We start from the raw sequence: 15,788 nt of genomic DNA on the forward strand, positions 1-15,788 counted from the left end.
AAAGATTAGATGGTTGTAGATGTGTGGCGTTATTTCTGAGGCCTCTGTTCTGTTCCATTGGTCTTTATATCTGTTTTGGTACCAGTACCATGCTGTTTTGGTTACTGTAACCTTGTAGTATAGTTTGAAGTCAGGTAGCATGATGCCTCCACCTTTGTTCTTTTTGCTTAGGATTGTCTTGGCAATGTGCACTCTTTTTTGGTTCCATATTAAATTTAAAGTAGTTTTTTATAATTCTGTGAAGAAAGTCAATGGTCGTTTGATGGGGATAGCACTGAATCTATAAATTACTTTGAGCAGTATGGCCATTTTCATGATATTGATTCTTCCGATCCATGAGCATGGAATGTTTTTCCATTTGTTTGTATCCTCTCTTATGTCCTTGAGCAGTGGTTTGTAGTTCTCCTTGAAGAAGTCCTTCACATCCCTTGTAAGTTGTATTCCTAGGTATTTTATTCTCTTTGTAGCAATCGTGAATGGGAGCTCACTCATGATTTTGCTCTCTGTTTGTCTATTATTGGTGTATAAGAATGCTTGTGATTTTTGCACATTGATTTTGTATCCTGAGACTTAGCTAAAATTGTTTATCAGCTTAAGGAGATTTTCAGTTGAGACGATGGGATTTTCTAAATATACAATCTTGTCATCTACAAACAGAGACAATAGGACTTCCTCTCTTCCTATCTGAATACCCTTTATTTCTTTCTCTTGCCTGATTGCCCTGGCCAGAATTTCCAAAACTATTTTGAATAGGAGTGGTAAGAGAGGGCATCTTGTCTTGTGCCAGTTTTCAAAGGGGATGCTTCCAGCTTTTGCCTATTCAGTGTGATATTGGCTGTGAGTTTGTCATAAATAGCTCTTATTATTTTGAGATACATTCCATCAGTACATAGTTTATTGAGAGTTTTTAGCATGAAGAGGTGTCGAATTTTATCAAAGGTCTTTTCTGCATCTATTGAGATGATCATATGGTTTTTGTCATTGGTTCTGTTTATGTAATGGATTATGTTTATTGATTTGCATATATTGAACCAGTCTTGCGTCCCAGGGATGAAGCCGACTTGATAGTGGTGGATAAGCTTTCTGATGTGCTGCTGGATTCAGTTTGCCAGTATTTTATTAAGGATTTTCACATTGATGTTCATCAGGGATATTGGCCTGAAGTTTTCTTATTTTTGTTGTGTCTCTGCCAGCTTTTGACATCAGGATGATGACAGCTTCATAAAATGAGTTAGGGAGGAGTCCTTCTTTTTCTATTGTTTGGAATAATTTCAGAAGGAATGGTACCAGCTTCTCTTTGTACCTCTGGTAGAATTAGACTGTGAATCCGTCTGGTCCTGGGTTTTTTGGTTGGTAGGCTATTTATTACTGCCTCAATTTCAGACCTTGTTATTGGTCTATTCAGGGATTTGACTTCTTCCTGGTTTAGTCTTGGGAGGGTGTATGTGTCCAGGAATTTATCCATTTCTTCTAGATTTTCTAATTTATTTGTGTAGCGGTGTTTATAGTATTCTCTGATATTAGTTTGTATTTCTGTGGGATCAGTGGTGATATCCCCTTTATCTTTTTTTTCGTTTGTTTTTGAGAAAGAGTTTCACTCTTGGTGCCCCAGCTGGCGTACCATGGCGTGATCTCGGCTCACCACAACCTTTGCCTCCCAGGTTCAAGCAATTCTCCTGCCTCAGCCTCTCGAGTAGCTGGTATTACAGGCATCCATCACCACACCGGGCTAATTTTGTATTTTTAGTAGAGATGGGGTTTCTCCATGTTGGTCAGGCTGGTCTCGACCTCAGGTGATCCACCCACCTCGGCCTCCCAAAGTGAGGCGTGAGCCACCGTGCTTGGACCCCTTTATCATTTTTTATTGTGTCTATTTGATTCTTCTCTCTTTTCTTCCTTATTAGTCTGGCTAGTGGTCTATTTTATTAATCTTTCAAAAAAACCAGCTCCTGGATTCACTAATTTTTTGAAGGGTTTTTTCATGTCTCTATCTCCTTCAGTTCTGCTCTGATCTTAGTTATTTCTTGTCTTATGCTAGCTTTTGAATTTGTTTGCTCTTGCTTCTCTAGCTCTTTTAATTTTGATGTTAGGGTGTCCATTTTAGATCTTTTGCGCTTTCTCCTGTGGGCGTTTAGTGCTATAAATTTCCCTCTAAACACTGCTTTAGCTGTGTCCCAGAGATTCTGGTATGTTGTGTCTTTGTTCTCATTGGTTTCAATTAACTTATTTATTTCTGCCTTAATTTAGCTATTTACCCAATAGTCATTCAGGAGTAGGTTGTTCAGTTTCCATGTAGTTGTGTGGATTTGAGTGAGTTTCTTAATCCTGAGCTCTAATTTGATTGCACTGTCGTGTGAGAGACTGTTTTTTATGATTTCCATCCTTTGGCATTTGCTGAGGAGTGTTTTACTTCCAACTGTGTGGTCAATTTTAGAATAAGTGCGATGTGGTGCTTAGAAGAATGTATATTCTGTTGATTTGGGGTGGAAAGTTCCGTAGATGTCTATTAGGTCCACTTGGTCGGGAGCTGAGTTCAAGTCCTGAATATCCTTGTTAACTTTCTGTCTCATTGATCTAATATTGACAGTGGGGTGTTAAAGTCTCCCACTGTTATTGTGTGGGAGTCCTCTTTGTAGGTCTCTAAGAACTTGTTTATAAATCTGGGTGCTCCTGTATTGGGTGTGTATATATTTAGAATAGTTAGCTCTTCTTGTTGCATTGATCCCTTTACCATTATGTAATACCCTTCTTTGTCTCTTTTTGATCTTTGTTGGTTTAAAGTCTGTTTTATCAGAGACTAGGATTGCATCCTCTGCTTTTTTTTTTTTTTTGCTTTCCATATACTTGGTAAATATTCCTCCATCCCTTTATTTTGAGCCTATGTATGTCTTTGCACATGAGGTGAGTCCCCTGAATACAGCACACCGATGGGTCTTAACTCTTTATCCAATTTGCCAGTCTGTGTCTTTTAATTGAGGCATTTAGCCCATTTACATTTAAGGTTAATATTGTTATGTGTGAATTTGATCCTGTCATTATGATGCTAGCTTGTTATTTTGCATGCTAGTTGATGCAGTTTCTTCACAGTGTTGATGGTCTTTACAATTTGGTAGGTTTTGCAGTGGCTGGTACTGATTTTTCCTTTCCATTTTCAGTGCTCTCTTTAGGAACTCTCGTAAGGCGGGCCTGGTGGTCACAAAATCTTTCAGCATTTGTTTTCTGTAAATGCTGAAAACATTTTTCTGTAAATGCTGAAAACATTACAGAAAATGTTTTCTGTAAATGCTCCTTCTCTTATGAAGCTTGGTTTGACGGATATGAAATTCTGGGTTGAAAATTCTTTTCTATAAGAATGTTGAATATTGGCCCCCACTCTCTTCTGGCTTGTAGGGTTTCTGTAGAGATCCACTGTTAGTCTGATGGGCTTCCCTTTGTGGGTAACCCGACCTTTCTCTCTGCCTGCCCTTAACATTTTTTCCTTCATTTTAACCTTGGTGAATCTTATGATTATGTGTCTGCGTTGCTCTTCTCAAGGAGTATCTTTGTGGTATTCTCTGTATTTCCTGAATTTGAATGTTGACCTGTCTTGCTAGGTTGGGGAAGTTCTCCTGAATATCCTGAAGGGTGTTTTCCAGCTTGGTTCCATTCTATCACTTTCAGATACACCAATGGAACATAAGTTTGGTCTTTTCACATAGTCCCATATTTCTTGGAGGCTTTGTTCATTTCTTTTCATTCTTTTTTCTTTAATCTTATCTTCACGCTTTATTTCATTAAGCTGATCTTCAATCTCTGATATCCTTTCTTCTGCTTGATTGATTTAGCTATTGATACTTCTGTATGCTTCACGAAGTTCTTGTGCTGTGTTTTTCAGCTCCATCAGGTCATTTATGTTCTTGTCTAAACTGGTTAGTCTAATTAGCAATTCCTCTAACCTTTTTTCAAGGTTCTTAGCTTCCTTGCATTGGGTTAGAACATACTCCTTTAGCTCGGAGGAGTTTGTTATTACCCACCTTCTGAAGCTTACTTCTGTCGGTTCGTCAAACTCATTCTCCATCCTGTTTTGTTCCCTTGCTGGCAAGGAGTTGTGATCCTTTGGAGGAGAAGAGGCATTCTGGTTTTTGAAATTTTCAGCCTTTTTGCCCTGTTTTTTCCTCATCTTCGTGGTTTTGTCTACCTTTGGTCTTTGATGTTGGTGACCTTCAGATGGGGCTTTTGTGTGGACATCCTTTTTGTTGATGTTGATGCTATTCCTTTCTGTTTGTTGGTTTTCCTTCTAACAGTCAGGACCCCTTCCCTGCAGGTTTGCTGGAGTTTTCTGGAAGTCCACTCCAGACCCTGTTTGCCTGGGTATTACCAGCAGAGGTTGCAGAACAGCAAAGATTGCTGCCTGTTCCTTCCTCTGGAAGCTTCGTCCCAGAGGGGCACCTGCCAGATGCCAGCCAGAGCTCTCCTGTGTGAGGTGTCTGTTGACCCCTGCTGGGAGTAGTCTCCCAGTCAGGAGGCATGGAGGTCAGGGACCTACTTGAGGAGACAATCTGTCTCTTAGCAGAGCTGGAGCACTGTGCCGAGAGATCCACTGCTCTCTTCAGAGCCAGCAGGCCGGAATGTTTAAGTCTGCCGAAGCTGCACCCACAGCCACCCCTTCCCCCAGGTGCTCTGTCCCAGGGAGATGGGAGTTTCATCTATAAGTCCCTGACTGGGGCTGCTGCCTTTCTTTCAGAGATGTCCTGCCCAGAGAGGAGGAATCTGGAGAGGCAGTCTGGCTACAGTAGTTTGCTGAGCTGCAGTGGGCTCTGCCCAGTTCGAACTCCCCAGGGGTTTTGTTTACACTGTGAGGGGAAAACCACCTACTCAAGCTTCAGTAATGGAGAACTCCCCCCCCCCCCCCACCAAGCTGGTGCATCCCAGGTTAACTTCAGACTGCTGTACTGGCAGTGAGAATTTCAAGCCAATGGATCTTAGCTTGCTGGGCTCTGTGGGGGTGGGATCCACTGAACTAGAGCACTTGGCTCCCTGGCTTCAGCCCCCTTTCCAGGGGAGTGAATGTATCTGTCTCACTGGTGTTCCAGGTGCACTGGGGTATGAAAAAAAACTCCTGCAGCTAGCTCAGTGTCTGCCCAAATGGCTGCCCAGTTTTGTGCTTACAACTCGGGGCCCTGATGGTGTAGGCACCCGAGGGAATCTCCTGGCCTGCAGGTTGTGACGACCATGGGAAAAGCATAGTATGTGGGTCAGACTGTACCATTCCTCATGACACAGTCCCTCACGGCTTCCCTTGGCTAGGGGAGGGGGTTCCCCGACCCTTTGTGCTTCCCAGGTGAGGCGATATTCCACCCTGCTTTGGCTCGCCCTCTGTGGGCTGCACCCACTGCCTAACCAGTCCCAATGAGATGAGCTGGTTTGGAAATGTTCTCAGTTGGAAATGCAGAAATCACCAGCCTTTTATGTTGATCTCGCTGGGAGCTGCAGACCAGAGCTGTTCCTATTTGGTCATCTTGCCAGCCACCAACGGGAGTAATATTTTAATATTGCACTAGTCTCCTGGTGTTCCTGGATATAAGACTGGGACTCTGTTTAGATTTCTGGGGCAGGGATAAAAGAGAAATAATTTCACACACTGAAGCTGAGTGAAAAAGATGCTCAGTGAAATAAAGTGGTGGTCTTTGCATACAGCAGCTCCCTAGGTGTCTGGAGAAAGATGAGTAATGGTATAGGGGTCAGAAACAGTAAGTGATAGACAGTTTTATTTTACAATTGTGATTCATAGTCTGTCTTCTCTAATAGCATATCTTCTCTAATAGGGAGAAGTTTTATTTTTAAAATTGCTTAAGTCTCAATGACAATATGTTTTCCCATTTACATGCTCCATTTGCCTGGTGTTATTGGGGAATGAAGTTCTCCCCACAAGAAAATCTGTTAGATATTCAATTAAAGACCAGAAAGTTGCTTAGTTCTGAGTTATTAGAAACTGAGAACTTACCAACATTGATTTGGTCTTTCATTCATTCATTCATTCATTCATTCATTCATTCATTCATTCAACAAATGTGTATTAAACACTCATTCCATGCATTCCATGGTACCTATGGGTGAGGAATATAGCAGTGAAAAGACAAGCAAGATTCCTGTCTGCATGGAGTTCATATTCTAGAAGTAGGGGCAGACCATAGAAAAGAAACAAGGGAACAAGATAATTATCTTGCAAAAAGCCCTAAGTACTGGGAGGAAAATAATAGAGTGACATGATGATAAACTGGATAGTGGAGTAGCCACTGGGTGGCTGCTTTAGTCTGGAACACCAAAGAAATCCTCTCTGTGATCGTAGCACTTGAGTGGAATCTGAAGGGCAGAAGGAGTCGGCCATGGTAAGATCTGGGCAGAACTTCCCTGGCAGAGGTTCTCAGGCAGGAATAATCTTGCCAGCTTAAAAAAACTAGTTTTGGGGTATACTTCTTAATGTATAGTAAATATACATTTTTACTTTTATTGATGATTCACACCTTCTGTCGTTTGTTAACCCATCTCCTGGGGTTCTTATTTTGCTGATTAGCATCTCAGTGGATCATCCTCAAAGAACCCTTCATCCCTTCTTGCTGGTATAACCTAGGAAGGTTTGAGGTCCCTGACAGACAAGATTGTTATATCAGTAGGCTCAATTTATGCACATGCTCCAAATCTGAGGATGGGACAGTGAAGAGGAAGCTATGGGCCCTTTGAAAGTTAACCTGTATGGACCCCATTCCTTTCTCCTTGCTTGGAATTTGAAGTTCAGTGCCCAGTTATGGATCCAGATGCTTAGAGTGAATGTCTTCCATCTCCTGCTTCCTCCATCTCCTCATTGCCAATTCCTTTAACTTTCCTTTGGTAGTCTATAAGCACTGTGACCTGCCTCTAGATCTTTGTCCCAGCGAGTTAGTAGGATGAGTAGACCTATGCAAGCTGTTTCTCTTTCATCATTACCATGCACTTGGACTTAGTAGTGTTAGCCTTGAGTAGACATAGACTCTCTCCGTTTTTTCTCCTCCACTGGTCTGTTAAAGGAGGCTGTGAAGATTTTTTCAAAGGATCCAGGTGACTTGAGGAGTCCCATTTTTAACCCATAGAAGGTGAACAAATTTACTCCCAAATTCACTAGCATTTTCCAGTGAGATGTTAGTGGATGAAAGTTATTCAAAACTTTGTCTAAGGTCTTCGGGATGTGGGAAACACTTAGACATTCACTACAAATGAGATTTTCTCAATATTTTCAAAAAGTAAACATAAATTTTCTGTTTAGTTCAGATGATAATGTGTAATCTAGTTGTAACTCTGGTACCTCTGGATCAGCTTCTTTTACTTATTTATTTATTTGTTTAATTTTTTTTTTTCAGACATGGAGTCTCACTATGTAGCCCTGACTGGAGTGCAGTGGCACAATCATAGCTCACTGCAGCCTCAACCTCCTGGGCTCAAGCCATCCTCCCACCTCAGCCTCCCAAGTGTCTGGGATTACAGGCATACTATCTGGCTATTTTTTTTTTTTTTTTTGGTGTGTGTGTGGAGATGAGGTCTGTCTGTATTGCACAGGCTGAGCGGCTTCTTCTGATAGTGCTAGTAGAATATTGGAGACTTGGTAAAAGAGCAAACTGATCAAACGGGTATGTATGTGTGAGTCAAGGATGAGACATAATCTTTTATTGTTAAAATAGTCACTGTTTCACAACTGAAAATCTAGTCACTATTTCACAAGTGAAAATTCCCCTCTTTTCTACACCCACTAATCAAGCTCCTTTTCTATTTAATATTTAAAATAAAATAGTTTAGCTCTTGGGACTTCCCCAGTGCCACAGAGTGTGAAGTGTCTTTTCATACCTCTAGGCTGGGGAAACCCCACTCTGGGCAAAGGGCCAATTTTAGACCCAGCAGCTTATTAAGGAGATTCAGAATCTAAAAGAGCCACAAACAGACAATAACAGGAAGGAGACAAATATAGGAAAATAACACCTGAAGCTGGCTCTCTGGCCAAGTTTACAGTTATCTCTATATCCTAGAAAGAGGCAGCGGGATTAGTGGATGAGGCATTGTGGAAATGGGAAATGATGTTAGTTCTAATTTGTGGAAGAGAATTTCATGAATAAAAATCTTAGGAAGAAGATTAGGCTAATTTGAAAATGACCCAAAGAGATGCTAGATGAGCCGTGAGAGAAAATCGTTCTCAAAACCTCATGATCACAACTCTTGGAAACAAAACCCAACACTAACTTTGAAAAAGGCTCTTGGAAAGCGCATCTGATCTATCCTCTGATTTCAGTTGCAGGACTGTCTCCCAGGGGTCTTCTGACCAATGGTCAACCGACTTCCATCAAGCCCTTGTGGTGCTGGAGCAACCATTGTTGACCACACATGGCGAGGCAGCCATCCATCCTTTTGCTGGCCAGGAAGGCTGGTAAGAAAGTTCTTGATGTGAAGATGAATCTGGCTTCTTCTATTATGCAGCCAGAGTTCTTTCCTTTTATGTACAACATGCCTTCCCTCCCTTTCTCATGACTTATTCCAAATATTTGAAGGCAACCAACCATTCTATAACATCTAGGTTTTCTCTTCTCAAGCTAAGCATATCAGATTCTCCCCTTCTTCTCAAGTTTCTGGCTTTCACTCTTCTGGTCACCCTTGTCTGAGCTGACTTAGTTTGTGGAGGTTCTTCATGAAACCCAGGGCTGGGAATGAAACATAATCCTCTGGATGAAGTCACTGAAGCCCCTATACCAAAGTGTGGGGGGACAATGACACTGTCTGTTGATACGGATTAAGACTGCTTGCTTTTTTTGGTATCCATACTGCCCTGGTGGCTTATATTGAATTTGTGGTTAAGTAAGACTTATTTGCTGTTGTTTATTTTAAAGTTTGTTTTAATATGAACCATTATAAGCCAGCTTCCTCCATCCTATATACATATATACATATATGAGTATGTATATGTATATATACATACATGTGTCTATATATGTATGTGTATATGTGTGTATATATGCATATATATATATAAACAGTTTATAATGGTGGTGGTTGAATTCTACATCAATTTTTCAAATTTTCTTTTAGCATTATAACATAGATTTGATAAACATACTTGCCATCTCTACCCCAAGTCATAATACAGATGTTTCACTGAGAGCCTTGCGGCACACAGAAGGTGGCATCTACCCACAAGTTTGCTATGACTGTTAAACCACCCAACTGTTCTAAATCCTCCTGGCTGTTACTAGCACCTGGCGGCATTTTCCCATCTTGTTTGCAAGGATATCACCCAATGCTGCATGAAATGCTTTGCTAGAATGCTGAAACACTGACTCTATGGTGTTTCCCTATTTAATCGCTTATTAAAGATGACTTTGCTGTGACTTTGTGGATCACATTGGTCTCCTTCTGAACCCAGTTCTTTCTAGTGATCATTACTTTATTTTTTAAGTGCTCTAAGAAGGCATCAGGATGTAACCTGGGAGATTATTTGGATTTCCCCGGATGCTTAGTTTTATCACTTCAGGCAAGTCAATTTGTCTGTTTTACCCACCATTAAAAAAAAATCTGGAAAACTATGAGCTCGATTATTTCTAGCATTCTATAATTTTGAGTCATATTTTAACACCCTATCATAGAATTTTTCTAGAAACAACATGAAATTTCTGGATTCCATTTTTTCCTCTCCCAGTCTGTTCCTTCCCTCTGAACTATCCTTAGTCTTAGGATTATATCTTAGTCTTAGGGGCTTTGATCTATCCTTAGTCTTTCTCCCTGATTTTTAAATGTCACTGACTATGGTTCTCTGATTACATCTGAAACATTTTTATTTTCATTTTCTTTTGGTGGGAGGCACATGGGATACAATTATTCTCATTTAAATTAGCAATTATTTTAAAAAAACTATCTTAAATTTTAGTGCCTTCTTAATGATAGCTGCCTTTCTTTTCCCATTTGAAAACTGTTCTTTTTGGTGAATAAGATGGATGTGAAAAAGCACTAACTTTGTTTACTGACCAACTTTATTCATTGGATTTTCCTTCAAAAGATTGTTGGCTACTTAAATCTCCCCATCATTTCCTTTAAAATCTTCCCGCCCATCCCCTAAATGAAATAAAAATTTAAATTATAAAGATACATCACTACTGAGAATATTCTAAAGAACGTGCTTAAGGCTCTGAAAGGAAATTGTGAAGGAGAAGTTCTCCAAGTGTTTTAAGCAATAGCAGCATCCTTAGAGGAAGTGTATACTTTCCCAAAGCATGTACCTAGTCCCCGTTCTAGGTGGAAAAGTCTTGTTCTGTTTGTGTAAACACCAGCTGTGGTGTTTCGCGATCAACCTCCCAGAGCATCTTGACCTACAATGCCTGAACATTTTTTTTTTTTTTAATTTGTTCAGGAAAAAAAGCAGTTGTTACAACATTGTTAACTAGAAGCCAGCCAAGAGTTTTTTTCTTTTTTCCTCTGTTTTCTATTTATATTTGTTCTGACTTCAGCCGCCCTGTCAATCTGAAGGTGGCACTTAACAGATGGGACTTAATCAGCTCTCTTGGTAATCTGTCTGTCCCTTCCTGCCCACACTTCAAGTCTTTTCTATGAAAAGATATTTTATGATAAACCATTTAATAGAACCAAATACTATCTTTCCATTTATAATACCTCTATATCTGGATATATTTTTGTATATTCACAACCTACTTATTTGATTCTAAGTACGTATCTTTGACAAACTCAGTGTCCAAAGTTTTTGGTTTAAGACAAACAGTTTTAAAATGTAAATATAAGAAATCACTAGTTTCAGAAGTCCATGGAATACTAGTCAGGCGTGGTGGCTCATGCCTGTAATCCCAGCACTTTGGGAGGCTGAGACAAGTAGATCACTTGAGGTCATGAGTTCGAGACCAGCCTGGCCAACATGACGAAACCCTGTCTCTACTAAAAATACAAAAACTAGCTGGGCATGGTGTCACGCACCTGTAGTCCCAGCTACTCAGGAGGCTGAGGCAGGAGAATTGGTTGAACCCAGGAGGCGGAGGTTGCAGTGAGCCAAGATGGTGCCTCTGCACTCCAGCCTGGGTGACAGAGAGAGACTTGGTCTTAAAAAAAAAAAAAAAGAAGTCCATGGAATGGAATGTTATAACATGAAGATATAAATAAAGTCGTTGGCCCCACACAGTTGGGAGTCAGATCCTAAATCCTTTTGATGCTGTCTTGCAAAGGCCCTGTAGGTATGAAACCTTGGGACAAAAGTTTGCAGTATACTTTTCTTATGCCGAGGTAGATAGTATTTATTTAGAACCCCTTTAGGGTACTGTCCTCATGCAAAAATGGGTGAGTGAACATTTAAAAAGTGGTCCCGAAATGGGATTCAGAGAAGTCATGGGAATCAGCTGTAAGCTCACTGCCCGCTCAGAGTGGTGTTGGAACACTGGGAGTCCTAGGTAAGGACAATACATGATTTTATTTTGCAAAATTTTCTTCCATAACAAGCATGCAGCCGTGCATGACAACTTTGTTTCTGGGGAAAAAAAAGATACATGCATATGTGTCAGTTGACATTTTAGATATTTCACCGCACTTTACATCTTCTCTATGAAAAGGTAATTTTTGCTAAACTACTGAATAGAACCAAATGCTATTTTTCCATTTATAATACATCCATATCTGGATATATTTTTGTGTATTCACAGCTTTTTCATCTTTCCATATAATTTGTGCACAAGACATGTTATATCTTCACTTATAAGAATAAAAGCCCCAAATTATAGCAAATTTGTCAGATATAGATCTCTTTTTCTCTGCCAAATGACTGTTATTTTCATAGGTTTTCTCCTTGGAGTGTCAAACACCCCTTTGCCTGTGAGTTCAGGAGCAGTGTATGTGGCCCCCTCTTAGAGTCAGTCAATGGGACGCTTCAGGGTAGGCAGGTTGTGGGTGGCTGAAGGGAAATAGAGAACCTTCAGCCATGAACCAGAAGAGCCTCAGAGCCTTTTGTAACCACAACTGAAGTGGAGTTTTCTGACCACGTGGACTTCAGAATATCTGGTTCTGCTGAGGCTCAGGAGGCAGCATGCAGCATGAGGATAAGCCAGCATGAGCTTACTTATCAAAGCGCTGCACATTAGCCTGTGGATAACTGAGCATTGATGAGAGCTTGATGCTGCTGCTAGAGAAATAAGGTTATTAATGAAAATATGAAGCCTGGAAGATATGCTAATTAGGATAGTACCTTGTCAGTGAGGATGATTTGGGCTCACAGAAAACAAACTCTAATTCTGAAGTAAGGAGAGATTTATTATCTCACCTAATAAAAAGCCTAGAGGTAGGGCAGTTTCAGGATTGGTTAATTCAGTGGTTCAACAAGGATATCAAGGCCCAGGTTCTGTTGGCTAATCTTAACATGTTGGTCTTAGGTTTCTCCCCTCATGGTTGCAAGATGACTGCTAATGTTCCAGGCATCTTATCCTGATCCTCACTTATTTTCTTTGAGATGAAGAAAGGGAGTTTCTCCATTTGTCTCTTTATCAAGGAAGAAAGTTTTTCCTAGAAGGTCCTCAGCAGACTTTCCCCTCATGAATCATTGGTCAGAATTATGTTGCATACTCATTCCTCAGCCAATTTCTGATTTAGAAAATAGAGTGACTATGATTAATTTAGTTCAATTAAAACTCATCCCTGAAGTTTTAAAGGGGTGTTTTCACTAAGCATATTGTCATACAGAAGGTGATCAAGATCAGGGTCCAGTTAACTTTAAAGAAGACCTGGGGCTAATGACTGTAAGGTAGGCAACCAATACTGTCTGCTCCAAGTACTTTATGTTTCAATACCACAGCTCCCTTTTCGTTTAATGAAATGATTCTATGGTGCTGGAAGAGAAGATGATGCTGAGATTTATACCCTACCATCATTGGAAACAAGATAAAAGTACTCTGCATGAAAAACAGAAGTCATATTTCTGCTTCTTTGTAACAGCAAAAAGAAAATCTTAAGTTTTTGTTTTTGTTTTTTTTTAAATCAAGATAGAAAACAAAAAAGAAGGGAACACAGGAAACACTATTAACTGACTACTTAGCTGCCATTTTCAGAAACCTAATTTCTTCTGGCAACATCGTGCTGACTGCTGAGACTGACTGCTCGCAGCATTGTGCTGACTGCCTGTGTGCTAGGATAAGCTTAGATGCACAAATGCACACATTCCCAGTTTTCCTTGCTGTTAGTGGTGGTCATATAATATAATTTTGGCTAGTAAGTAGAAAACCGTTGGGGATGGGGCTTCTGTGAAAGCTTTTGTTTTCTTGATAACAGGGACAAATGTTAGAAGAAAGCTTACTGGGACATCCCTTTTCATCTTCTTTCTGTCATGAATGTAAATGTGATGTCAGGGGCTATAGCAGCCCCATTGACAACATGAGGCAACAATCGTGGGGAAAAGCAATCATGTTAGAGAACAGCGGCACAAAAGATAAAAAGATCATGAATCATGAGACCAAATTGGGAACTACTTACTTTCAAATCTCTGGTTATGTGAGATAACTGAATGGCCTCTTTGTTTAAATTACTGGAGTTGGGTATTCTATGACCTGCAACATAATACATACAAATTGATACAAAAGCAATGAACAACATCTCAAATAGATACTACAGCTATCCTAGCACCTCTCTTCCTCCAACATTTCAGTTATACCTAGATTCTAAGTTCAGAAAGACTGAATAACTTGACCACAGCCCTTCAACTCTAACCCATTCAGAAGAATATACTTCATTTTCTACCATTTTCCTATACCTATGTATGTTTTATTTCCTACTAGATTTGAAACTGCTTCAGAATAGAGGCTGGACCTTTTAGCCTCCTGGTGTTCCTTCCTGCACTGCGTGTGGAGAGCGGTCTCAATGACTGGGAAGGGAATGAATACTGTGGCATTCCTTCTTTATCCAAGCCAGCAAGAGAGGGAAGTAAGCACATTGCTTATCTTAAGAAGGTACAAGTTTACCACCTTCTTGGTCTCTAAGTTGGAAAACAGAAGCCTTATACTATCCTACAGAGATTTCTTCATGTTACATCACTGATCATTAGGAGTGGACAGTCTTTGAATTTTGGATCTGTACCAGTCTTTCCATTTTCATGAACAACTTGGATGCAGGATTAGGTGAAATCTTGTAATGGTTAGCTTGAAATACAGCATTTTAGTGAAGCACTGCTAAGTAGCTGAGTGATAGCTGGCAAATGTGGAATAAGGGAACTTCATAGCTTAAGGTCTCCCATGGACATTTTGCTTTTGGGGGTGGCTGGATTGCTACAACTAAAAAATTCCCTTGCATGAGTTTGTCAGTTTCAGGGGATTTTGTCATGATTCACTGAAGTGGAACTTTCAGTTTAAATGCGAATCTCATGGCTTTCGTGCATCTTCACTCATGGCCAGAGTGGCAGCTTGCGCATGTGAATGTCCACCACCAGCTTTGCCCGTCTCCCTGATCACGGCACAAGCTCTTGCTGGATCTCATCCCCATCCAAAGCCTGTACTGCTATTTCTTTCTCTCCAAGCACAAGTGCCTTTTGTGGTCCCAAGATGGAACTCCAGTACAGTGCTTTGTACTGACAACTGTGGGTTTTCCTTAAGGTAACTGTGGGTGGCCCCTTCATTTATTTTCTTGCTTCCTTTTTGTTTCTGTAAATTCTGCCCTCCACTTTCCCCCGAAGCACATGCTGTTCATGTAATCTGAATGGCCATTTAGAGGAAAGATCAGAAGTTTGTTGTTTCATTACCAAGATAAATCAAAACTTTGTGTTCGCACTGCAATCCGAGTGAGTCCAGGAATAGCTTTGGGATTGCTAAGTGTCTGGAGAGCACTGACTACACAGACATGTTTTGAAGCTGGCTATAATAGTTTCTACAGCTGTTAACAGTTCGTGGAAGAATGGCAGCATTATATATCAGCGTTTAAAATGTGCATGACTTGCATTGCACAGAAGTCAGATTGGGATAGAATCAGATATTTTTTTTTCTGAAACTCAGCCAGGAAAGTCTTCAATAACTAGAGAAATTCTTTTCACTGCTGAAATCAACATGAAGGCATTGTGTTATTATAATTGCTTATAGCTCACCATGAAAGTTGTCTTTGTATGAGTGGATGTACGGGCTGTACTGTTTTGTTTTTATTTATTCTGCATTCTTTATTCTAATGTCCTTTCCTTTTTCCTGACCAGAAAGATTGTTATTGAGCCCTTCACAAAGCTGAAATAATGCAGTGTGTTAAAAAAAATGTTAACCATCCAAAGAAGTTATAAAAATTTATAAGTTGGCTGAATGCTTGAGAAATTTCTGCATATTTTAATATAAATAGGTAATGCAAATATTTGTTCTTTGCATTGAGAGGTGAGTCTCTGTTTTCCAAAAGGCTCTGCTATTTAAGTTAGATTTATTTGATTGCTCTGAAATAAAGGCAGTTTCCATTTTGAATGATGCCAAAGACTAAATACCATGGTTGTTATCAAATACAAAAGACTTATTAAGTTAGATATGTTACTGCATCATGGGGTTAAACAATTTCCAGAAAACAGAAAGTCTCATGTTTAAAGTTCTCAAGAAGGTAACTTGCTTAACAATTTTTCTTTTTGAGATTCCCAAGTTGAGATGAAAGTTTTGCACATGAAAAGGACTGTCTGGACCACCTCTGTATCCTGTCAGTTTTGCTGCCTCTTTAAAAAATTTATTGACAAACTTAATTCAAGGTAGGAGTGGGATGGATATCTTGGGGGAATATATATAAATAAACCAAGAAATTGGGTA

The 15,788-nt window shown here is 40.0% G+C and overlaps 1 long non-coding RNA gene across 1 annotated transcript; it reads left to right on the top strand.

The window, feature by feature from the left end:
- Positions 1–8,290: 8,290 nt before the first annotated feature.
- On the top strand, positions 8,291–15,302 carry LOC144331018 (uncharacterized). Its single transcript, XR_013397846.1, has 2 exons — positions 8,291–8,428; positions 13,809–15,302. It is a non-coding gene; the product is annotated as an uncharacterized LOC144331018 (long non-coding RNA).
- Positions 15,303–15,788: the final 486 nt, after the last annotated feature.

This window comes from Macaca mulatta, chromosome 9, assembly GCF_049350105.2.
Source record: "Macaca mulatta isolate MMU2019108-1 chromosome 9, T2T-MMU8v2.0, whole genome shotgun sequence".
NCBI classification, from domain to species: Eukaryota; Metazoa; Chordata; class Mammalia; order Primates; family Cercopithecidae; genus Macaca; species Macaca mulatta.